A 7,384-nucleotide genomic window follows, 5' to 3' on the forward strand; every position below is an offset into this window, starting at 1 on the left:
TGCATGATCTGAAGAGGATCTGTCAGGTGTTTTACAAGTGCAAGGGATTTTAATGTAATTTTTGAAAGCATATTTACCTACACAGAAGGGAATTGAAAAGGTACTCAAGGGTATACAAAATAAATAATTCACGTTCTCCCTCTCGTCCCCCATTTGCCCAAGTCCTCTACTTGGAAACCATTGCAGTTGGCAATTTCTCATTTTTCTTCTCCCCAAATATATCTTTGCATTAATGGATACTGTTATGTCAGTAGAAGAGCTCAGGCCACAGACTGGGAGAAATTATTTGCAAATTCACATATCTGATGAAGGGCTTGTTTTAGAATATACATAGAACGCTTAAACTCAATAATATGAAAACAATTTTAAAATGAAGGAAAGTCTGGACAGACACCTCTTCAAGAAGATCTATCAGTGGAACTGCATATGAAAATATGCTCAACATCATATATTATTAGGAAATGTAAATATAAAAAAATGATGGGGCTTCCCTGGTGGCGCAGTGGTTGAGAATCTGCCTGCTAATGCAGGGGACACGGGTTCGAGCCCTGGTCTGGGAAGATCCCACATGCCGCGGAGCAACTAGGCCCGTGAGCCACGATTACTGAGCCTGCGCGTCTGGAGCCTGTGCTCCGCAACAAGAGAGGCCGCGATCGTGAGAGGCCCGCGCACCGCGATGAAGAGTGGCCCCCGCTTGCCACAACTAGAGAAAGCCCTCACACAGAAACGAAGACCCAACACAGCCAAAAATAAATAAATAAATTAAAAAAAAAAAAAGAAAAGTACTAAGTTCTTTCCTTAAAAAAAAAAAAAAAGATGTATCATCACACCTATTAGAATAGCTAGAATCCAAGAACTGGTGATACCAAGTGCTGTCCCGGATGTGGAGTGACAGAAGCCCTCACTCACTGGGGCAGGAATACGAAGGAGCACAGCCACTAGAAATGATGGTCAGCAGTTTCTTATAAAGCTACACATCGACCCTCCATCCAGTCTACCGAGCACTCTAGTCCTCATGCAACTCATCTGAAAATTTATATATGCACAAACCCCTGCACAGCAATGTTTATAGCAGAGCGCCCCTCAAGTGTGGGCTGCACATAGTGACTTCCTTCTAAAGACTACAGTATGGAAAGTAGGGAAGTAAAAATAAAAGTTCACAAGGAGAAACCTGGGAAATGTACCTTAGCCGGGTGATAAGGTGAACTTATTACTGATAATCAAGTGGAGAGTATACACCCTTGTTGTGTGGAAAATGTCACTTCATCTCTGTGGTCTTCTTCCCCACAATACTTTGCCCCAGTCAACCAACTTGAATAGAGGGACATTCTACAATATCCCTGAGCAGTACTCAGAAACATCAAGGTCATCAAACACAAGGGGCCTCTGAGAGACTGTCACAGCCACAGGAGCCTGAAGGAGATATGATTGGGACTTAACACAATGTGTCTTTGATAGGAGCGTAGATCAGGAAAAGGAAAAACTAATGAAGTCCAAATAAATTCTGGAGTTTAGTAATAATGTATCAATATTGCTTCAGTAGCTGTGACAAATGTATGATGGTGATATAAGATATTATCACAGAGAGACTGAGCGTGGGATTTACAGGAACTCTCTACTAACTTTGCTACTTTTTTTGTGAATCTCAAACTACACTAAAATGAAAAAATAATTAATATCTGCCAGAAACGAACAGGGAGTGAAATAGTTATTGACTTTGAATTTTCCAGAGTGTTTTCATCAATGAGATGGAGAGACGGGTTGTGGAGAGAAAAGATGGAAACCTCAGACACAAGGCAGGGCTCCAGGGCTCTCCTCCCCTCTAATCCCCGCCCCATCCCCGAGCCCGACCCCAGAGCTGCTCAGACAGCATCTTCATCCCCCATTGCTGACCAGCCTCCAGGGCAGCCATCTGTCTGATTCAGACCACAGCCCATCCTCTCCCTTCCCTGTGCTGAATAGGAGAGGGCGGAGTGGTGGCGCCCCCGTGTGGCCACAGTTGTTGATGACAGGAGACCTGAGCTCCCCTTTGACCCCCTTACAAAAGACCTGCCCAGGGTTTCCTTGGGCTCCTAGCAGTGGGTCAGTGCTGCGCACAGAAGTTGGACTTCATCCAGTGTCAAGTTCAAAGTCTGAATTGTTACCCAGAATACATGCTGACACGGACGTTTTTCTCCTCATCTAACCAACAAGGCTTTGGCCTCAGGGAGGATCAGATTTCAAGGCCATTAACAGCTGGTTCCCAGGTCCAGGGTGGACCCCACAAACATACTGGGTGTCCTCAGTCTCCAGGGGTGGGACCTTGAACCCCAAGTCCTTGTCACTTCTTCCAGCTGCTGACAGGGTTATAGACTCTTCCTCCAGGGACTTAACTCTGGAACCTCCATCCCTAGAATGGGGTAGAAGAGGGGGAAGAGGGGGAGGGGGAGGGGGAGGGGGAGGAGATCCCCTAAGGTATCTGCCTGTGAAGATGGGAAGGCTCCTGGAGAAGTGAGGAGAGGAAGGAAACAGTGACATTAAGGGATGGAGGCCAACAGGAGTGGAGGGGAAGGAACAATAGAGGAGAGGGGCAGAGCGGGTCACTTAGTGGATACGTGTGCAGGGAGGGTGGGGTCAGTGTGGGGAGAGGCACAGGGGCTCTGGCCTGGGCGCTGGTAGAGCCTCTGTTTTTCACCTGGATGATAATTACACAGGTGTCAGCTCTATATTTTGCTGGTAAATTATACTTAACTTTTAGGTATTTTCCTGTCCTTACAGGTATGGTATAACTCAAATACACCTGGAAGAAAGAGAAAAGAGAAAAGGAGAGAGGGGAGGTGGTTAAAGGAATTCCTCTCTTCCAGAGAAATAACCTCACCCCCAGTCCTCACTCCACCCCACACACACATGATGCTGGGGGGCAGCAGGGAGACTCAAGGAAGGGAGAGTCCGTCCCAGCTCACAGCCCGGGGCTACTTGGACGTCGTCTCCCTGTGAGCTAAGACAGCGGGGACCACTGTGCCAAAATGACTGGCTAAAGACCTTTGGAAAAAGCCCTGCCCAGCTGGTGGCCATGGAGGTGGTTCCTGGAGAGCAGAGGACAGGACGTGGACTGGAGCCTGGAGACCACAGTGGCGACAAGGAGATCAGCCATGAGTCTGGACCCGAGGGTCCCGCTAACATTTCCCTGGGACACGAAAATGACCTCCCCCCTCCCCAGACCTCCAGGACCCAGGCGTCCCAACACCGTACCCAAGGACACCAAGCATGGCCCCTCCTGTCCAGGCATCAAATCCGCCACCGTTTGAAGCTTCAAGGGTCCTCTCCACTCCTCCCCAGTCCTGAGAGCCCAGGACACCCCAGTGTCCTGCTTCTTCTTCCCCTTCGTGGACCTAATAATAGATAGGGACCTGCTGTCTGGATCCCTCAGGCCTCTCTCCAGCCACTTCCAAACCTGAAATTAAAGGCCCTGTGGTCCTGGGCTCAGATCTAATTTCTGGCCCTGATGCTGACCCAGGACTTCGGGGTCAGGGGTCAGGGAGGCTCCCCAGGGCCCCACAGGCTGCAGCTGAGCCAGGCCTCCAGCTGAACAGAATCGGCTGATTCTGGACATAAAACTGGGACCTGGCGGAGACACATCAGCCACATCAGCCACACGGAGGAGGGAAAAGCTGCCTTTGTCTCCCCGCTTCCATCCACAACCAGTAAACTTCCACGACACACCACAGGTGACTCTGCCCAACACACCAGGACTCCGGAGAATCCCACACAGTGTGCATGGAAAGGTGGGTGGACTGGGACACAGAGACGAGGCTGAACCGAGGGAAGAGCAGAGGCGGAGCCTGCGATCCTGTTCTCCACCTGCGGCCACTGATCTGGAAGCCCCAGAACACCCAGCAGCAGCCGCAACACGACACAGCAATCCAGCCTTCCAGCCTCAGCAGTGCCCAGGGCCCCAGGTAACTAGGCAGCAGCAGAAGTGGGTGCTGGGACCCCAGCCACCAGCCCCTGAGACGCCCATGACTTTGGCCCCTCCAACCACCCACTCACAGCAGCAGAGCCGGAGAACCTTACAGCACAGGACGTGGCAGAGGTGCCTGCACCACCCCAGCTACCCACACCCCCCCTTCCCCCATGGTTCAGGGGATCCCGGACACGAGGGAAGAGCCCACTATCCCAGGTCACCAGGCAGCGATGCCAGTGGCACAGGCAGCAACAAGGCACCAAAAACCCTGGAGGCACAAGAAGCAATAAGAGGGCACGGGACCACACCCCTGATGGGGGGTGGAAAGTGCCAACTCTCCCAAGCAGGTAACACAGGTAGGAGAACCCCAAACCTGTGCTCTAGCGCCACCTCCTGGAAGAGAAGAGAAAAGCCTCTGCTCTCTAATTTGTTGAATGGTTAGAATCAAGCAGAAAAGTGCTCCCCACTTCTCCAGTGCTGGCAGAGGAACAGCCCAGCAAGCACACGAAGAACCACGGTAACACTGCATCACAAAAAGTAAAGGACAGTTCTCCAGAAACCAAACTTAAGGTCATGGAATACTGTGACATAACTGATAGAGAATTCAAAACAGCTCATGAGGAAACGCAACAAGCTGCAAGAAAATTCAGAAAGGCAGTATAACGAGCTCAGGAATACTATGAATGGACAGAAGGAATACTTTACCGAAGAGATGGAAACTCTAAGCAAAACTATATAATTTCAGTGTACTTATGTGGCGCACTTTCTTTAAATTGATACCTAAATATTTTATCCTGATGCTATGATAAATTGAATTGAAACGTATTCATTTTCCGAGTCCCGCGCTCGGGTGTGCTCCCGCCCAGCCACCCGCCCCGGAGCCGGCGCCACCGTGCCCAAGTGCCCCAAGTGCGACAAGGAGGTGTACTTTGCTGAGCGGGTGACCTCCTGGGGGAAGGACTGGCATCGGCCTTGCCTGAAATGCGAGAAATGTGGAAAGACGCTGACCTCCGGGGGAGGAGACACACTGAGCATGAAGGCAAGCGCTGTTGCAACCACCCCTGCTACGGGGCCATGTTCGGACCCCAAGGCTTTGGGCGCGGCGGAGCGGAGAGTCACACTTTCAAGTAAACCCAGGTTTTGGAGACCCCATCCCCGGCTGCCCGCGGGGCCGCGGCCCTCTAGGCCGATGGCAGGCCTTCTCCACAGGCACCTGGGGCTGTCCTGTAGACCCCCATGCCCTCAATAAACCCGTACACTTGGAAGAAAACAAAAGAAAACACATTCATTCATTTTCCTAATTTTATATTTCTGGCACAAAACTCTTAAAATCCTTCGAATTTCCTAAGTGGTGAGAGCCACAGAGGTGTGTTTTGTTATGTTAGCGATTGGCTTTTGGACTGAACCTAAGGATGGGGGCTGGTTACCAGGAGAAGCAATCATGTTAATAGGGAGCTGGAATTTCCGGTACCACCGCATCCCCCATGTCCTGGGAGCCGAGAGGGGCTGGAGGTTTCACAACTGCAATGGCCCACGATGTAATCAATCGCGCCTGTGTAATGAAGCCTCCGTAACAGCCCCAAATGATGAGGTTCAGAGAACCTCCGCGCTGGCGAATACACGGAGAGCTGGGGAGAGTGTCCCAATCGGAGAGGACGCGGGAGCTCCACGCCCTTCCCACACGCTTGCCCTTTGTGTCTCCTCCGTCTGGCTGTTCCAGAGTTACATCCAGTAGTCTAGTAAGGAAAGTGTTTCTCTGAGTTCCGTGAGCCGCTCTAGCAAATTAATCAAACCCGAGTGGGGGACCATTAGAACATCCAATCTGTAGCCAGTCGGTCAGAAACACAGGTGACAACCTGGACTCGAGATTGGCATCTCAAGGAGAGGGCGGGCGTGCAGGACTGAGCACTCACCTGTGGGATCTGACGGTGCCCGCGGTAGAGACAGAGTTGAGTGAATGGGGTTGCAAGAGAAATCCAAATATGGGAATATTGGAATCTGATGATGGCAATATTAATGGTAAAGAAAGAAGGACGGGAGGGTGGGAGAAAAAGCCTGGGTTTTGCCTGCGATCATCTGTCTCCTGCTACACAGAATGGCCAGCCTGGGAGAGATGGGAGAGCTCCAGAAAAGAGAAGGAAACAATAGTTTTACCCACTGTAATCTCACACCTTCCCCCAAGGAGCTGAAATAGACACTGTTTGGTTTCACCCCTCCCTTCCTAGAGTTTTAGACAAAGGTTCAACCGAATAATTGGTGTCGACCTGTGCAGGTGTACCGCATCTTATTGCATTTTGAAGAAACTGCATTTTTTACTAGTTGAAGGTTTGCGCCAACCGTGCAGTGAGCAAGTCATCAGCGCCACTTTTCCAACAGCATTTGCTCACTTCATGTCTCTGAGTGTTGGGCTGCACCCCGCAGGCCTACAAGGCCTGTGCTTGCCCAGCTTCAAGACAGAAGAAAGGCTCGGAGTCAGCAACAGAGACGTCAGTGGTGCAATGGATGGGGAAGCTTACACATCTGAAGCAAGATCCTGGAGCGACACCCCACCGTGTGCGGGGGTCAGGGGGTATATTACCAGTTATAGGGGAATTGACATCACCTGGGCTCATTAGTTACCAGGGAAACCAGTAGTGGGGCACACCCCTCACATCCTCCCTCATAAGAACAATCACTAGCTAGGGCCAGGGGCAAGTATGGAGCAAGGTCAGTCATGTGAGTAGAGTATAGGTGAAGCAGGCCCGGGTCAGGCAGAGGATGTACAAGAGAACAAGAGAACAGCCATCCTGAGTGGCCTGACCATACACTGTATCAGAGTTTGGTAATTCTCACAATGTTTCAAACTTTTCATTATTATTATATTTATTATGCTGGTCTGTGATCAGTGATCTTTGATGTTATTATTGTAATTGTTTGAGGGCACCAGGAATCACTCCCATAGAAGACAACAAACTTAATGGATAAATCTGTGTGTGTTCTGACTGCTCCACTGACCAGACATTCCCTCATCTCTCTCCCTCTCCTCACGCCGCCCGATTCCCTGCGACACAACAGCATTGAAATTAAGCCAGTTAAAAACCCTACAATGGCTTCTAAATGTTCAAGTGAAAGGAGAGTTGCACATGTTTCACTTTAAATCAAAAGCTAGAAATGATTAAGCTTAGTGAGGAAGGCACGTCAAAAGCCTAGATAGGCTGAACGCTAGGCCTCTTGCACCAAACAGTTAGCCAAGTTGTGAAAGCAAAGGAACAGTTCTTGAAGAAAATAAATAGTGCTACTCCAGTGAACACACGAATGGTAAGAATGCAAAACAGCCTTATCGCTGATGTGGAGAAAGTTTTAGTGCTCTGAATAGAAGACCAAACTAACCACAACATTCTCTTCAGCCAAATTCTGAACCACAGCAAGGCCCTCACTCTCTTCAATTCTATGAAGGCCGAG

At 50.0% G+C, this 7,384-nt stretch overlaps 1 pseudogene; it reads left to right on the top strand.

Annotated features, from left to right (window-relative positions):
• The first annotated feature begins 3,052 nt into the window (after positions 1-3,052).
• LOC130709127 (cysteine-rich protein 1-like) lies at positions 3,053-5,155 on the top strand (annotated as a pseudogene).
• Positions 5,156-7,384: the final 2,229 nt, after the last annotated feature.

The sequence above is a fragment of the Balaenoptera acutorostrata genome, chromosome 10, assembly GCF_949987535.1.
Source record: "Balaenoptera acutorostrata chromosome 10, mBalAcu1.1, whole genome shotgun sequence".
NCBI lineage: Eukaryota > Metazoa > Chordata > Mammalia > Artiodactyla > Balaenopteridae > Balaenoptera > Balaenoptera acutorostrata.